General features: G+C 44.5%; 1 protein-coding gene across 6 annotated transcripts in view; it reads left to right on the forward strand.

Moving 5' to 3' along the window:
- FRMPD1 (FERM and PDZ domain containing 1) overlaps positions 1-15838 on the forward strand; it is a 140404-nt gene that overhangs the window by 42743 nt on the left and 81823 nt on the right. Inside the window, exon 1 of one of the 6 annotated variants that reach the window (XM_021066185.1) lies at positions 11965-12428. The exons of the other annotated variants lie outside the window; for them this stretch is intronic. The gene's annotated coding sequence lies outside the window, so the exon portion shown is untranslated. Of the gene's footprint in view, positions 1-11964; positions 12429-15838 lie in introns of those variants that run through there. 6 annotated transcript variants of the gene reach the window in all.

A 15838-nucleotide genomic window follows, 5' to 3' on the forward strand; every position in this document is an offset into this window, starting at 1 on the left:
CTTCTTAATCCATTCATCTGTCAATGGACATTTAAGTTGTTTCCGTGGCTTGGCTGTTGTGAATAGTGCTGCAATGAACATACGGGTGCATGTACCTTTTTCAAGAAAAGTTTTGTCTGAATATATGCCTGGGAGTGGGATTGCTATGTCATATGGTAGTCCTATATTTAGTTTTCTGAGGTACCTCCATACTGCTTTCCATAGTGGTTGTACCAGTTTACATTCCCAGCAACAGTGTAGGAGGGTTCCCTTTTCTCCACACCCTCTCTAGCATTTGTTATTTGTGGACTTATTAATGATGGTCATTCTGACTGGTGTGAGGTGTACCTCGTAGTAGTTTTGATTTGCATTTCTCTAATAATGAGTGATGTTGAGCATTTTTTCATGTGCTTGTTGGCCGTCTATATATCTTCTTTGGAGAAATGTCTATTCAGATCTTTTGCCCATTTTTCCATTGGTTGTTGGCTTTTTTGCTAGTGAGTTGTATAAGTTGTTTGTATATTTTACAGATTTCATTTATACTTCTGTCTCAGTAGGGTGCCTGGAACATTACAGACCCCCAAGAGATAGCAGGTGAATACATGGGTGAGTGAGTAAATTACTGATTATTGGGTTCTTCATCCGATTTACTGCTGCAACTGTGAAATGTTTGTTGAGAATGGAGTAAAAGGCACTTGGGGGAAAATGTGGGTGGCGGGTGCTGAGCAGGCAGACCATGGGCTGCCCCTGGCAGTGGGGTGGGGGAAATAACCTTTGGAGAAGAAGTAGGATACTGGCTTTCTGATGAACAGAAGCACACAGTTTAAAAATATATTCTGAAAAAATACTGTAGACACAAAACATTTAGGGAAAAATCTGCCTGCAGAGTATTCAAAGGACTGCAGATAAAAGCAGCAATACCCTCTTTATAAATCTACTAAATTAAGGATCAGCGAGCAACTGGAGGAAGTAGCTCTCCTACTGGCGGGGAGTGAGGCTGGGATAATCTTTCTGGAGGACAATCTGACTGCATCTAAAGCCTTACAAACTTGTACAAACTTTCACCCAGCAGTGACACTCCTGCGAATTTATCCCAAGAGAATAACTAGAGAGGTATTATGCAAAGATATTTATCTCAACATTATTTGTGATACAGACATTGATAGACTGACTAAGCCAAATGTCCAACAATAGGGGATTAGCTTTATAAATGGCACTCCTATCTCCAGGACATAAAAAATAGTGCTGCAGAATAATAAAGAGACATGCGAATGTTTATAGCACTGGGTGCTAAGCGGAAAATCAGGTTATCAACCGGTATATACAGTAAGTTCCCAATTTTGTCCAATGTGTATTTTCACACAAAAAGGCTGGAGGGATAATTAGCAACTTGTAGATTATAGCGACAAGTTGTAATTTTTATTTTCTTCTTTCCAAACGAGAAAAATTTCAAACTTTTCTACCAGGCGCACGCATTGCTTTATTATTCAGAGGGGGAAAACGACTGCTATTGAAGAGGGGAGAAGCTTTCAGAGAGCAGTGGTTTGAGCTTCAGTGGGTTGAAAGCAAGGCAGGCCCATCGTTTATCTTGCAAATTCCAGACAGGTAGTGTTTTCGTAAGGAAGAGTGGTCTTAGGTCCATTTGTGTGAGTGTATTTATAGAAGTAAAAGCTTTGGGGGAAGGAAATAGATTGATTTTTTTTCCCCTTGAACTTTTGAAATTATTGTTTCCACTCCATTTGTAATTGAGCCCAGGGTACTATTCTTATTTCTGCCTTTCTTGGGCACTGCGTTAGATCTAAAAATGTTAACTGGCTTAGGATGTGGGTTTTGCTAAAATGATCTCCCTTAAAGTCTTCGCGAGACTCTCCCTTATGCTTAAAAAATGGGGTCCCAAAAAAGACCGACTTTTGAATGCATTTTGCCCCCTCATCCTTGGATAACCAATTTGGACGCCACCCTCGCCTTGTGATCATGGGCACCATCAGCCATACGTAAGGGACTCAGGAGGAAGCACCTGTGCTGGGTGCTGTCTGTAGGAAAGGTTTATTTCGAGGCCAATCTGGCATCACCGTATCCTGTGGACGTAACTTTAGTCTGCAGAAAAAGAGATCAGAGCTGGGTAATCTCTTTAAATATTAATTATAGTGATGCCTTTTGCCACACATCTCCAAAGAGCTTTGAGCATTTCACAGACGTTACCTCATCATTCATTTTCACAGTGTTCTTGAGTGAGAAGCTGATGGCAGGTACGATGGTCTCCATTTGGGGTGGAATGTGGCATATATTAGAGATAGTTAAACTTAGGAGTTGTCCTGACTGGCTGTCAGTTGATTAAAAAAATTAAGGCCATTTTGGGGGTGGTCTTTTTTCGCAGTTGCCCTGGGTCTTCCACAAATGAAATTGCCTTCTGCATTTTGTTCCACCAACTTTGATTCAGTGCCTCCTGCGCAAGGTACATTGCTAGACTCTAAGGCTAGCAGTGAAACCTAACCTCCTTAATCCCACATTTAAGGCCTTGGGTGAGATGGCTTCTACCTGCCCTTCCTACCCTCAATCCCTCAATCCTACTTCACACACCTTGTGTCCCTCCCATCACTCTGGAGGCTTTGTCTTCAGAATAGGCCTGTGCCAACTCTCCCTTCTGTGTACTTTCGATGCCCTTCTCCAGCCACTGCCCTCAGTTCCCTTCTTGCCACCCCTGCAGGTCTCCGTCTCCTCTCCTACAGAGTCTGGTCACCCCCTCCACTAAGCCTGCCCTGATATCATCCCACTGTAGCCACAGCTGGATGGGATCTCCCACCAGCAAACCCAGGCATTCTACCAGCCTCTCTGTTGTGGTCCTTCCTCATTTTTACTTTGTATTTTAGGGATTTATGTACATTCCTTGATGACAGTTCTTTTCGACTGCAAGGAGAGTCCAGGCGATCTTTGTGTCTCTCTCAGTGATTGGCCTATGTTCGATGTGCAAGTCCTTGTTATGTAAAGGAATGAGATAGATGTAATTTCAGGCCAGGGTTCACCAGTTCGTGCAGGGCTCTGTGGGGTGCAGAGGACAGAGGTCATTGATAGAACCCTACTTGGTCTCCCCCCTCCTTTGATCCTAGACACTGAGGCCCCTCGCCGCCTACAGGCCTGTGTTGGCCTCTCATGGCATCCACACCATCTTTCAGCTAATATGTGTGTATTAAAAATCATCTTTTCTCTCATGGCCTTCTTGGGAGACACAGGAAGAGAGAGACAAATGGCTTGGTTTTAAGAAGGTTACCTCTGCGCTTATATATTTTTTGATCTCTGTTGAGCCCATCAGCCATTCTGCCCTGGGACCCTAGAACGTCAAAGGGCTTCATCTGAGCATCTCTGTTCACGAGCTGGCACGGGGGCTGGGATCGTCTTGTGCTCCACCTGTGGCAGGCTCTCGAGGCTGGGCAGGTTATTTAATCTTTCCGTGGCGTCATTTCCCCATCTGTTAAGAGGGGATAATGTGCCTGAGGGTGACCTACCTCCCTGGGATGCTGCGAGGCTTATCGACTTAATGCTGTTGCTATTAACTTGAACGGAAGGCGGCTGGGCAGGACCAGCGAGAGACCAGGCACAGAATAAACTCTCCAGGCATCAAACGGATGCCTCGTGAGACCTCGGGCATCACCTTCTGTGTTGTCCTTGGCACAGAGGAGGCCAGTTTGCTATTCAAGGACCTCTAGGGTTTCCTCCCTGGGCTAGCTCAGGTGGCTGAGGTCTTGAGGAAGAGAATGGCATCTGGAGGACTTCGGGGCCTGTGGAGCTGAAAGGAGAGAGGCCAGACTCATGTTGAGGGCATGGCAGCAGCTGCCCAGTATCAGCAGCTAAGTGGGACCCATGCCACAGAGACCATCCAACTTTGCGCACATGGCCCCGCAGTCGGTTTTACTTGAGGTGAATGACGAGCTATGGGAAGGTCACTTGATATTCACATTCTTGTGGCCACGATCTGGGGAATGTGGCCTTTTATCTTTAAAAATAGCTGTGTGTCGGGAGGCCCAGAAACAGTGTCCTGGGATGGGAAGGAAGTGCCAGCTTTGGGAAGAGGGGCAGATTTTGTTCCTTGGAGGGCTCCCTTTAGCTCTGCTTGACTGGTGAGTTGATGTTCTCTCATTCTGTAACCTATCCTGTTTTCTTTAGACTCTTCTCAGAAAAGGAGTGGTGGTTTTTTTTTTTTTTTATTGTAATATCTTTGCTGTATATTTTTAGTCTCTTCCCCTGGCACATTTGTTCTTGAGCGCATGTTATACCTCAAACCTGTTTAAAAAGTACAAATGCAGTCTTCATCATTGCAGTTGATTTTTTATAGGTTCTTCTCCAGTTTAATTGGCAGTTATTTCTCATGTTTATTTTGTGTTTGGAGTTACAGTGTCTTTAATCATTTTATATATAGATGGGATAATCATTAAATACTTCTGGAACTAAATCGCCAACAGATTCTCAAAACTGTGAGCTTGTGGGCTGTAAGACCTGACACTGGAGATTTTTTAGGTTGAATATCTCTGTGTTTCCCATGGTGCAGTGATGTCGTGAGACGGTAACGAGTGGTCTTTGGTCACACAGCTAATTAGTGACAGTCAGGACTTGAACCCAAGTCTCCTAACGCCCTACTCCATAACTCTGGTTTAACCTGTAGAATATAGCTTCTGAATTACAAGTGAGAAGGAAAAACCACTCTCCAACTTAATTTTTCCATATGTTTTAATTTAATTAAAAATAAAATTCTCTTAGAGTTCCTATTGTGGCTCAGTGGTCATGAATCTGACTAGCATCCATGAGGATGTGGGTTCAATCCCTGGCCTTGCTCCATGGCTTGTGGATCCGGTAGTTGCCGTGTAGGTCGAGGCTTGGATCTGGTGTTGCTGTGACTGTGGCATAGGCTGGCAGCTACAGCTCTGATTTGACCCCTAGCCAAGGAACTTCCATATGTCTCAGGTGCACCCCTAAAAAGACCAAAAAAAAAAAAAATTCTCTAGCTTCAGGAATGCCTGTGCCATGTAGGACAGCTGATCCTCCTCCCTTGAATCCTCAGCATAGATGAGCCTTAGAGGGTGGTCCCCATCAGCATTTCCTGGAACTTAGAAATGCAAACTCTCCGCCCCACCTACAGATGCAGAAACTCGGGGGTAGGGCCCATCTGTCTTTTAACAAGCCCTCCTGGTCACCCCATACTCCAATAAAGTCAGAGAACCACTGCCTGATAGGACTTAAATCATACTGCACTCCCTACCCACCCCCCCATTTGACAGCCAGTGCAGGGATACACTTGGGCTTTTTTGTAGATTTTTGAGCTTTCTTCACCAAAGGCGTTTCTCTGTTTTCAGTCTTTAATAATAATTCCCTTTTTTTCACTCCACTTCCTCCCATCATCATAACACACACACACACACACACACACAAAACACAACACATTTAGCAGGAGTGAAATATCTATGGGCAAATAATGAGAGTAAGTCAGGGATTACAATAGAAACAGGTTTGTAGATAGACAAGATGGCCCAACCACCGAGGTAAGTTTCTTAAGTGTCAAAACTTGGTACCTCTCTAAGGACAGTGATAAATTAGCCTTCTGCTGACCGTCTTGTGCTATGTTTTCTATCATTTGTTACTTTATTCACTTATTCAACAAATATTTTAGTACCTTCTGTTTTCATGGCATATGTTAAATGTGAGGGGAAAATGTATTTGAGCTTATGGTTTATTGGGAAGTACAGACTCTGTGCAGAAATAATCACAATATGGAGTTCCCATCATGGCTCAGAGGTTAACGAATGCGACTAGTATCCATGACGACACAGGTTTGATCCCTGGCCTCGCTCAGTGGATTAAGGATGTGGCGTCGCTGTGAGCTGTGGTGTAGGTCACAGATGCAGCTTGGATCTGGTGTTGCTGTGGCTGTGGTGTTGGCTGGCAGCTACAGCTCCAATTGGACCTCTAGCCTGGGAACTTCCATATGCCGCTGGTGCAACCCTAAAAAGAAGAAAAAAAAAACTGTAATATTAGCCAGCCTTTGATAAATACGTGAAGATCATCTCCAATAAAAGGGTTGTGGAAGCCGAGAGGCAGTAGAGAGCATATATTCTGGAGGAGGACATCATGGAAGGCTTCTTGGAGGAGATAGCATTGGAGTGAGTCTTTAAAGAAAGAAGACTCTTAAGATGGCAAGTTTGGGGGCGAATAAAGAACACTCTAGGCAGAGACAGAGAAAAGATAAAGACATGGCAGGGGCTCTCAGTGCATTTTGTTTGGATCGGGGTTATTTGAAGGTGATTAGGAGGAAATGAGGCCACACAAGTAGGTCAGTGCCAAAAGGAGGAGGATCTTCAAACACCCACTGAGGAGTTCATTCTTTATCCTGAAGGCAGTGGGGAATCACTGAAGGGTTTTGAATGAGGGCAAGGCCTGACTGGAGCTGTGCTTTAGTAAATCTAATGTGCCCTCAGTGTAGAAAGTAGATTCAAGTGTGCGTGAGGGAGTCTGGGAGGCTTTTGCTTTTATTTTGTAACTCTTCTGCCACAGTATGTTGATCTATTGAAAAAATTATCTTAATGTTTATTTAGAAAGTAATTGCTTTTCTTGTGATGGTCATTGGATTTTGAAATAAGCTTCCAGGGCATAGATATTATCCAGGGGAACACAGCTCTAATTTTATAATGAGAAATCTGTAAGAAAATAGAAATTTCTGAACAGAACAGCTTTATAGAAAATTTCCAGAACTCCTTCCTTTCCTCTTTTCGTTCCTAACCTTTTCTTTTAAACAAAAAGTATGCGTTCCATCTTACTCAGTAATGACCCGGTAATGCCAGGTCACATAAAAATCTATAAATATCAGATTCCTAAAATGTGGATCTTTCTTTGCTTCTTGCTCAGCCTCCAAAGCTGTTTTCCCTCTCCCTTGTGGACTTAACTTTATTCAAGCACCTGGATCACACTCATTTTGTAAGGATCTGTCTTATTCCAGCGGTGGCTCTAGTGGGAAGAGTTGTAGGAAACTTAAATGTCAAAATGTAATGTTTTAAATGTATTGTTACTTCTAGTATTTTTAGTATTGAGAAGACTCTGTTATTGTTGACTTTTTTCAGTAGGGCTGTTTTTATAGGGCTTGGGCTTTGGTTAGTTAGCACCCTTGGTTTCAGTCATTCAACCAATATTTACTGAACATCTCTTAAGCAGTGAAGAATCACAGTGACTCAGACAACTGTGGTTATGCTCACTGAAATATGAATCTCTCTCTCTCTCTCTCTCTCTCTATATATATATATAATTATATAATTTTTGAGAGAGGGAAACTGTGGATATATGGAAGCACCCAACCCTGAGTTGGAGGTCAGAGAAAACAAGTAGGGTATAAGCCAAGACCTAGAAATCAATAGGGGTAGACCAGGGGTTGGCTAGGAATGGAAAGGGATTGTTGAGGAGAAAGTAGGGGATAGCTGCTAGGAGGTGTAGGATTCCTTTTTGGGATGATGAAAATGTGGTAAAGTTGATAGTGGTGAGGGTTGCACAACTCCATGAATATACCAAATCTAGTGACTTGTATCCTTCAAGTGAATTTTACAGTATGCGAATTATATCTCAAAAAAGCTGTTTTTTTAAAAAAAAAATTGACTGGAAAAAAAAGGGGAGTTCCAGTTGTGGCACAGCAGAAACAAATCCGACTAGGAACCATGAGGTTGCAGGTTCAATCTCTGGCCCTACTCCGTGGGTTAAGGATCCGGCATTGCTGTGAGCTGTGGTGTAGGTTGCAGATGTGACTCGGATCTGGCATTGCTGTGGCTGTGGTATAGGCTGGCAGCAACAGTTCTGACGACCCCTAGTCTGGGACCCTCTGTATGGCCATGGGTGCAGCCCTAAAAAGACAAATGACCCAAAAAAAAAAAAAATTTGACTGGAGAAGCCGGAGCGACAAGAGTGTACCCGGCAATGAAATGGCATGTGCAAAAGCTCAGCGGCAAGAGCAAAGCTGGGAGAGGTTTGGTAGGGCTGGACTCCCTGGGAGGTAGAGAGCAGTGAAACAAAGGAAAGCAAAGAGGCTGGAGCTGAGTGGGGCTTGAACAGGTAGGGCCTTGATGGTCTATAAAAATTATAGATCTATAAAAACAGCAGCAACCATTTATGGAGTCCTTATCATAGACCAGGCACTTTTCTAAGCCGCTTGCATGCATTAACCCATTAATCCTCATGACAGCCTTGTGAGGCAGGTACTGTTGCCATCCACATTTTCCCAGTGGGAAAACTGAGGCACCAAATGGTTAAGTCGCCTGCCCAGAGTCACAGACCTAGTAAGTCTCAGAGCTGTGATATGAGCCCAGGATGGCTGGCTCCAGTGCTCACATCATAGATCCCAGTAAATTACCCTGGAAGTTAGGAAGTAACATCATAGAATACTTGGCAGGGAAGTGACAAGGGCATATTTACATCTTGGAAAGAGATTGCTCTGCGGTATAGAAAACAGATTGGAAGGAGAGCAAGACGGAAACCCTGCGACCTGGTACAGCATGCGTCAGGTGGGGTCATGCTAGTCCCAGCATATGTGATGCCAGTGGCCTGAGCATGCACCATGGCAGTGGGATGGAAAGGCAGACAGGAGGTCACATTAGCAGTTGTAGAGTGGCTGGATTTGGAGGGCGAGTACTCAGATGGAGACTCTCAGATGGATGCCAGGTTTCTGAGCTTGGGAAGTTGGGCAAGTGGGGGGTTAATGGTGCCTGTGATGCCCATGCCACAGAAGTGCCCCAATGACTGGTTAGTTTTGGTTACATGGGGAGTAGTTTAGACCTCTGACCTCTCTCTGCCAGAGAGAATCATGAAATCAGAGGTAGGAGGGGCCTTAGAATCCTTCTAGATCTAGAGGTGGAAATGGATGTATTGGAAGGAGAAGGGGCTTGCTGAAGGTCACCCAGTGGGAAGCACTGGGGCAAAATTAGATGTTTCCCTACTGATGCTCAGGCCAGTTGCATTTGCTTGCCACATTGCCACTCCCCAGGGAACCAGCCCTCCGAGTTTTGATTCTTTCTCAGAAATTGTCTCTTTGATCTTTAGAAGAGGTATCATTGTGCACAAACAATAACAATGAGAATTCAACTGAAACAAAAAATTTGTAGCCTAAATCCAGCATCCATCAAATCAAACTTGCCATTTTGTGTCTCTGCCTGCCTCTGCCCAGCGTCACTTTTACAGCTGTGCCCGGAGCACAGATATGGCTTTATGGCCCACAGTTTACACCTTACATTAAAACAATTGCTTTCCCTGGAATGTTATATGGTTTCTAGTTGGCATTTTTTAAGGATTCAGGAAAGAGGATGTGCTGTAACTTACTCTGTTGTCTGTGTTTTCTTTTTTTTCCTTAGATATTGTGTCTCACTGAGCATCTTGTTGCATACATAGCCTTTCCCTTCCCTCCTCGGGCAAAACTCCCAGCCAGGATAGACTCTGTGTCCTTTTAAAGTGGGGTGGCCTGAACTAGACATTTTTCTCTACTGCCCAGGGGCAGAAGGCAGAATGCTTAATTAGGGCTGAGTTTCTGGGTTTCTGGGCCCCGCCGTATTCACTGATCTGAATCAAGCTGGCATCTCTTCACAATTGTCGGCACCACTCCTAATGGCTGCCATCTCAGAACAGCTGACCCGATTCCCTGAATCGTTTGCTATAAACTGGGCAATTCCACAGGAGGGAGAGGAGGTTTCTGGGCAGAATGCTTAATTAGGGCTTAATTAAGACAGCCAGAGTGGCCCTTTGGCTTGAACCCTTGCACAGGGTCTTGATTGGCAAGCAGCACCTGGCGTTCTTGGCTGTCTGACAGCCACCACCCGTTCCCAAGTCCTGTGCAGAAATGAAGAAGACCACACTTGCCCCACTGGTTGGTAGCAGCCCTTTTGTAGACTCCCTGGAGCATCTTAGGCATCCCTTTCTCATGGGTCCTCCTCACATGGGTTAGGAGTTATTTACCTAGGTGTCTCATTCTCTCTATAACACAGGTGACTCTCCAAGGGCTGTGTCTGGCTAACCTCAGTCTCCTCTACCACACTCAGCACAGGGCCTGGGAGAAAGAGGATGCTTGATATGAACTGAATGAAAAGCCTTGATTTTTGGACCAAATCCCATGGCTTGGGATGGCTGCAGGAATTTGAGGACCCGGGGACTGGACTAGAAAAATGCAAGGACTTGGGGGCCCACAAACCCACAATCAGTGCTAAGTCTATGGGAAGGGTAAAGAAGACCTCAAGAGCTCCCTGGCCAGCAAAGGGCCTGCTGTCACAGGTCATGGGGCAAGAGCTCTGGGAAGCATGTCTTGCGCCCAGCCTTGGAAGCCATTCTTAATTTCTTGTGCTATTGTTGTGGCTGTTACTGTTTTTTTCAGCATGATAGATTTGGAATCCTGCCTTCCTTCCCCAGACACAGACACATGGAATCAAATCTCAGTCCACCAGGGTGGCAAGCTGCTTCACTTGAGCAGCTCTGAGAGTCTTTGGTCTGAGTCAGAACTTTCCTTGCACTGTACTTGCCATGGGTCTGGTTTTGGTTTTTGAGTTTTTTCGGTGGCTGTGGTGTCAAACATATCCAGAGGCTAATGAAAATTTTTGGCATGTAGTGATATTTTAAAATTATTTTTATTGTTTATTTATTTATTTTTAAAATTTTCTTCCACGTCATGCAGCAGCTTGATGTAGGATCTCAGTTCCCAGACCAGGGATTAAACCAAGGCTGAAGCAGTGAAAGCACCAGTCCTAACCTCTAGACCACCAGGGAACTCCTGGCATGTAATGACATTTGATGACTCATTTGATAGCTAAAATAAAATAAATCTAACCTTTGAGTTCACATTCTGCAATTTTGTTGAATTATACCCAGAAGATTGTCAAGAGAATTTTTCTGAACACACTCAGGGCATTTTTAATAACCAACATGTCTAGGGAGAGGGAAACAACTTCACGTTAAATGTCAGGATCTTATGATCTCTGAGCCGGAAAGGTCCTACCAACCAGCTGCTAGTCCAGCACGTAAATACTTTGTGTACCTGTGTAGCAAGCAGGTGGCCCCAGGGAGAATGTGCTATTGTGAAGGTCCCAAATGCCAAGTCTTTGACCCCTTTTCAGGATGAATCTTTTGGCTATCTTGTCTGTATTTGAAATGGTTGGTCCCATATGCTTTTGTGTATGTGCAGTAGAATATATAGAACATAAAATTTGCCTTTAAACATCATTTTAAAGTGCATAATTCAGTGGTATTCAGTATGTTCACAATGTGTGTTACCATTTCCACTGTCTAGTTCCTGAATTTTTTCATCACCCCAAAAGGAAACCCTGTACGCATCAAACAAACATACCCTATTCCCTCTTCCCCTGAGCCCCTGGCAAAGAGATAGAAAACACTAATCTGTTTTCTTTTTTTTTTTTTTTTTTTTTTTTTTGTCTTTTTGTCATTTCTTGGGCTGCTCCCGCGGCATATGGAGGTTCCCAGGCTAGGGGTCGAATCGCAGCTATAGCTGCTGGCCTACACCAGAACCACAGCAGCTCGGGATCCGAGCCGCATCTGCGACCTACACCACAGCTCACGGCAACGCCGGATCCTTAACCCACTGAGCAAGGGCAGGGATCGAACCCGCAACCTTATGGTTCCTAGTCAGATTCGTTAACCACTGCACTACCACAGGAACTCCACTAATCTGTTTTCTATCTCTATAGACTTACCTATTCTGGATATTTCATATAATTGGAATGATATGACATTGGCCTTTCGTGCCTGCCTTATTTCACTTACCATAATTTTTTTTTTTTTTTTTTAGGGCAGCACCTATGATGTACGGAAGTTCCCAGGCCACAGCTGCAGGCCACAGCCACAGCCACAGCAACATGAGATCCGAGCTGCATCTGCATCTTGCACCACAGCTCATCTTACATCCAGCTCATGCCGGATCCCCAACCCACTGAGTGAGGCCAGGGATTGAATCCACATCCTCATGTATACTAGTTGGATTTGTTTCTGCTGTACCACAATGGGAACTCCCACCATAATGTTGTTGAGACTTGTTGTAGCATGAGTCTGCATTTTATTCCTTTTTATGGCCAAGTAATATTCCATTGTATGGATATACCACATTCGTTTATCCATTCATCCTTTGATGAACCTTTGGGTTGTTTCCATCTTTTGGCTGCTGTGCATAGTGTTACTATGAACATTTGTGTTTAAGTGTTTGTTTTAAAATCTTCTTTTAACTCTTTTGGGTATATCCCTAAAATAGAATGGCTGAGCCAATGGTAATTCTAAGTTTGATGTAATAAAAGAACTGCCAGACTATTTACAACTTTTTGAAACTTCCTTCTCTCTAGGCTCCTCTGGTTGTTCTCAGGCCTTTCTGACCATTTCTTCTCGGTATCCTTCATGACTCCCTTGGGTCTTCAGCCCCTGAAATGATACCGCCACCCAAGGTTTGTTCATTCCTTCCCTAGCTCTTATTCTACCCTATTGGTGCTTAACCCTAGCTGTTCATTACAATTGTAGGAACTCATTTAACAAACTCTGGCCAGGCCCTACACCAGTATCTCTGGGTGGATGAAGCCTGGACATTGGTGTTATTTAAAGTATCCCAGTGATTTTGATGTACAACTTTTATCAGGGTAATCATTCACTCCCATGGTTTCAACCTGATGACTGTCCAATTTTTATTTTTAGCTCCAACTATCTGCTGGACATATCCCTGAACATTCCTCAAGTATCCCACATCCAGCTGTTCCCAACCAAACTCTTCATCTTTCCTCTCGAATTTGCCCTTCTCCCAATGTTTCCTCCTTTGGTGAGAGGGACCATCATCTCAGCCACCAAGCCAGAAAGAGTTATTTATGCCTTTTCTCTCTCTCTTGTTGCAATTTCCACTTGATTGATTTGTCTATTCAGTAATTTGTTGCCCAATATTTAGGACAGAGGGAAGTTGGAGAAAAATGCTGTCTAGGAATTATGTTAAGGGGACAAAAAAAGACAGATGAAACAGTTAAGTAACAATATAGAAAAGAGGATAGCCTGAAATTAACAACATTGCTTTTTGTGTTTTTTTTTTTGTTTTTTCGTCTTTTTGTCTTTTTAGGGCTGCACCCACAACATATGGAGGTTCCCAGGCTAGGGGTCCAGTCAGAGCTACAGCCACCGGCCTACATCACAGCCACAGCAATGTGGGATCTGAGCCGCATCTTCGACCTACACCACAGCTCATGTCAACGTCGGATCCTTAACCCATTGAGCGAGGCCAAGGATCAAACCCACGTTCTCATGGATGCTAGTTGGATTCGCTAACCACTGAGTCACAACAGGAACTCCTAATGACAGCATTGTTATACTACCTTTATTGAGTATTTTCTTTCTGTCATGCATATATATTATCTAATTTACTGTGAGGTAGGTGAAGTTGGCTGACTTCACATACGACAGGTTCAGGGAGGCTAAGCTATTTGTCCAAAGGTGTGTGGTTAACACATGGTTAGTCGGAATTGGAATTGGAACCCAGGTCATGTCCTGACCTGTGCACCTGACATGAGAGGTCACTGGGGAAGAGCCTCGAGCCCAGCAGCACTGTCAAAGCACAGAAGGAGAAGATCAGGATGTGACAGCCACGTGAGATCATCCATGCCCTTGAGAGTGCTTTGAAAACTGCAGTGAATGGTGCAAAACCCTTGCAAACTTTGCTCATATCTCCGGCAGATCTTCTTCCACTCTGCTCTCAGTTACAACTAGGTGTTTATTCTCCTTGGTGAATTACAGACTCCTTGAGGGTTAGAACTCTGCTTGCTTGTCTCAGTGTCCCCCTCAGCTCCTGTATGTGGTGTATTGTTGCTGATCAGTGTTTCCTGAATGAGTGTGGTTGCCAGCATTAACTGAGAGAGGAAGAAGGAGAAACAGAAGCCACGGAGATGTCTGTTGAGGTGTGTCACAGCTAAGGGCTTGACTAGAGAGTTGACTTGGAGAACTGGAAAGAAAGAGAAGGACTCTGCGCCTCCTGGAGATCCGAGTGGGAGGACTCATAATGAGATCTCAAATTGAACGAACTTCGGCCTGACCTTCCCCGCCCCACTGCCCCTGACTTCCAACTCTGTGGCACTAATAATCCAATTCTGTCTTTTGCCTCACTAGCACTTGTCAGTTTTTCACATTCTTTTTTTTTTTTTTTTTTTTTGTCTTTGCCTTTTCTAGGGCTGCACCCTCAGCATGTGAAGGTTCCCAGGCTAGGGGTCTAATTGGAGCTGAAGCTGCCGGCCTTCGCCAGAGCCACAGCAACGCAGGATCCGAGCCACGTCTGTAACCTACACCACAGCTCATGGCAACGCCGGATCCTTAACCCACTGAGCAAGGCCAGGGATTGAATGCACAACCTCATGGTTCCTAGTCAGATTTGTTAACCACTGAGCCATGATGGGAACTCCAGTTTTTCACATTCTTAACTAATTTCTTTATTATGTTTGTCATTTCTGGTCTAGTGAGAGCTTTCACTAGAACGTAAGCTTCATGAGGGTGGTCAGTTTTGTCCATTTTGCTCTACTCCTCCTTCCCCAAGTCCCCCGACCTGAGCAAGCACTAATTCCTTTCTGTCACTAGATTCGCCTCTTCTGGACTTTCATCTGAATAGAATCATATAACATGCGGTCCTCGGTGACTGGCTCCTTTCACTCAGCAAGGTGCATCCATGCTCGACCCTTAGCTTCGCAAGTAGGGAAAGTGAGAGGGAATGTACATGACTTGGGCCGTGTGTCCTGCTGGCAGCAGAGCTGGAATCTGATTGCAGGTGTTCTGTCTCCCTCTACAATGCTTCTGTTCCTGCTCAGGGTGGAGACGAGAGGCTCAGCAACCACAGCCAACTCAGCAGTGTCATTTTGCCATCCACCTTTGACTGCCTGAGGGCCCTTCAGGCATAGCTGTGGTGAGGCAAGGCCGTGCGGATAGTGATATTGTTAGTGTCAGCTTTTCCCGCGTTCTTTCCAGGGCTCACTGTCCATGTGATAAAGTAAATGACTTGTGTGATCAGTTTCCAGCCTCCTGTTTGGAGTGCATTTCTCTTACTAGTTTCTGAGCCCTCAGAACCCTAGTAAGAGAAGGGCACAGCCTAGGGCACTATCAAGCTGACTGTTCCTGCTGTCACCCTGACGCTCCCAGAGGGACATGCAGAGGCCATCTGCACAGAGCTAGATAAGAGGCTGTGCCCTTCCTTAGAGAGGTCTAATCCTATTAGTCAGATGTGAAATCTGGCTGGCATGGTGATGCCCTGAACCCATGTTTTCCAAAGGCTTGTTTTTGTACCACATCACACCCAAGATGGTTTTAGGTGCTATGAGAACAAACATCTTTCTTTAAATAGTTGTATATTTACTTTAATGTGTACCAGGGAAAAACTCATGTCTAGCATGATGAGACCTGTGATTTAATATTATTTAGGCTGAAAGTAAAGGAGGAGGTGCCGACCATAGACTCCTTCTTACACAGACTGTACATCTTACAAGTGTGATAGTCTGGCAGTTTGCTAACATGGTCCCCCTGCCTTTCTCACTTTCTCAGATCTGTGATTTTCCTGATAAAGCATCATCTTAATCTGAATTCTTTTTAGAAAAGTTAATGCAGGTGTGAGAACCAGCCCATTTTCTCTCAGTGAACCCAGGCAACAACAAATGCTTGACATAGAAATGTAAATAGGAGTTTCCCTAGAATATTTGCAAATAACTTTTTCTTTTGACTTAGAACTTCAGGAATTAAAGCTGTTTATTGTTCTGGTGAGTCTAGCAGACTCACAGATATAGAGAACTAGTGGTTACCAGTGGGGAGGAGGAGGGGGGCAGTATAGGGATGGGGCACAAGGCTT

The sequence above is a fragment of the Sus scrofa genome, chromosome 1 (genome assembly GCF_000003025.6).
Source record: "Sus scrofa isolate TJ Tabasco breed Duroc chromosome 1, Sscrofa11.1, whole genome shotgun sequence".
NCBI lineage: Eukaryota > Metazoa > Chordata > Mammalia > Artiodactyla > Suidae > Sus > Sus scrofa.